Here is a 2810-nt window from a genome sequence, read left to right as displayed (position 1 = left end):
TAGATGTCCATCAGCAGATGAATGGATAAGAAAGCTGTGGTACATATACACAATGGAGTATTACTCAGCCATTAAAAAGAATACATTTGAATCAGTTCTAATGAGGTGGATGAAACTGGAGCCTATTATACAGAGTGAAGTAAGCCAGAAAGAAAAACACCAATACAGTATACTAATGCATATATATGGAGTTTAGAAAGATGCTAACAATAACCCTGTATATGAGACAGCAAAAGAGACACTGATGTATAGAACAGTCTTTTGGACTCTGTGGGAGAGGGAGAGGGTGGGATGATTTGGGAGAATGGCATTGAAATATGTATAATATCATATATGAAACGAGTCGCCAGGCCAGGTTCGATGCATGATGCTGGGTGCTTGGGGCTGGTGCACTGGGACAACCCAGAGGGATGGTATGGGGAGGGAGGAGGGAGGAGGGTTCAGGATGGGGAACACATGTTTACCTGTGGTGGATTCATTTTGATGTATGGCAAAACCAATACAATATTGCAAAGTTAAATAAAATTAAAAAAAATTACACCTAACCAAGTCTAAATACTCTAAAAAAAAAAAAATGCAGAAAACTAAATAGATAGGGAAACAGTGAAAACAGTGACAAACTTTATTTTTGGGGGCTCCAGAATCACTGCAGATGGTGATTGCAGCCATGAAATTAAAAGACACTTGCTCCTTGGAAGAAAAGCTATGACCAACCTAGACAGCATATTAAAAAGCAGAGACATTACTTTGTCAATAAAGGTCCATCTAGTCAAAGCTATGGTTTTTTCAGTAGTCATGTAAGGATGTGAGTGTTGGACTATAAAGAAAGCTGAGGGCCAAAGAATTGCTGGTTTTGAACTGTGTTGTTGGAAAAGACCCTTGAGAGTTCCTTGGCCTGCAAAGAGATCCAACCAGTCCATCCTAAAGGAGATAAGTCCTGAATGTTCACTGGAAAGACTGATGCTGAAGCTGAAACTCCAATACTTTGGCCACCTGATGCGAAGAGTTGACTCATTGGAAAAGACCCTGATGCTGGGAGGGGTTGGGGGCAAGAGGAGAAGGGGACGACAGAGAATGAGATGGCTGGATGACATCACTGACTCAGTGGGCATGAGATTGAGTAAATTCCGGGAGTTGGTGGTGATGGACAGGGAGGCCTGGCGTGCTGCAGTCTGTGGGGTTGCAAAGAGTCGGACACAACTGAGCGACTGAACTGAACTAAGGATATTGAACATCATTTCATGTGCGGATTAACCATTTGTATGTCATCTTGGAGAAATGTCTATTCAAATCTTTTGCCCCCCCTCCCTTTTTTTTGGTTCTGAATGTTTTTTACTTTATTTATTTGTTTATTTTAGTGGAATACAGTTTATTACACCAGTGGGCCCAAGGCAGAGTCTCCTCTTAGCCAAGGACCCTGAATTTTTTAAAATTATTCAAGTACTTTAAATTGTCTGTCTGTATTGAAGTGGTTTTTTTATTCCAATAGTCCACAAAATAGAGACTGTGTGTCCATTGTCCATTTCCTTTATCTCACTTCTAAAGGATATGTTGATGTACACTATATAATTTTTAGATTAAGACTAAACTATTAAAAACACTAAAGTGCATTTAAAAAATAGTGTGCAGTTAGAAATAAAGCTTTTTCTTGTATGAAAATGAGATTTAGATCAAAACTTGTAATAATATGTATGTTCCTTTACTTTTGCACTAAGTGATTTCACATTTATTTAATATTGCAAATGAAATTCCCAAATGAACAGTTATTTGGAGGAGGTTTCTCTCTGGAAATGGAGCTATACTGGTAGTATTTTTGATAACTTGAAAATATAACACATTCTTACTTAATAATATTTTTAGAAAAGGATTTTCCACTGTCCTTGGTGATAACTACATTGGAACTACATTGTGCCATTAAAATATATCAGCTGCCAAATTCAGTAGTATTTATTAGTAAGTATTATTTAATGGAGTCTGCAATGAATCATTCAGCACATGAAGAAATGCTTAGTAATGGGAAGAACTGCTTCTTCTATCACGTCTTTGATATTTCTATTCACATATATTTGAAGTAATCTTGAAAGGATGCAAACATTGGGACAGTCGGTTCTGGCTTATGGTATGGGTTGAGGAAGGAGACAGTGGTCAAGAATGAGGGAGCTACTCGTTCAAAACGTGGAGGTGAGATTAGTTGTTTGTCGGCTGTTTCATTTGCTATTATTTTCTCCCATTCTGAAGGCTGTCTTTTCACCTTGCTAATAGTTTCCTTTGATGTGTAGAAGCTTTTAAGGTTAATTAGGTCCCATTTGTTTATTTTTGCGTTTATTTCCAATATTCTGGGAGGTGGGTCATAGAGGATCCTGCTGTGATGTATGTCGGAGAGTGTTTTGCCTATGTTCTCCTCTAGGAGTTTTGTAGTTTCTGGTCTTACGCTTAGATCTTTAATCCATTTTGAGTTTATTTTTGTGTATGGTGTTAGAAAGTGGTCTAGTTTCATTCTTTTACAAGTGGTTGACCAGTTTCCCCAGCACCACTTGTTAAAGAGGTTGTCTTTAATCCATTGTATATTCCTCTTACACTGTTGGTGGGAATGCAAACTAGTACAGCCACTATGGAGAACAGTGTGGAGATTCCTTAAAAAACTGGAAATAGAACTGCCTTATGATCCAGCAATCCCACTGCTGGGCATACACACTGAGGAAACCAGAATTGAGAGAGACACATGTACCCCAGTGTTCATCACAGCACTGTTTATAATAGCCAGGACATGGAAGCAACCTAGATGTCCATCAGCAGATGAATGGATAAGA

Source organism: Bison bison, unplaced genomic scaffold, assembly GCF_000754665.1.
Source record: "Bison bison bison isolate TAMUID 2011002044 unplaced genomic scaffold, Bison_UMD1.0 scf7180017864491, whole genome shotgun sequence".
In the NCBI taxonomy this organism is placed as follows: Eukaryota; Metazoa; Chordata; class Mammalia; order Artiodactyla; family Bovidae; genus Bison; species Bison bison.
Note: the sequence above shows the minus strand (reverse complement) of the source record.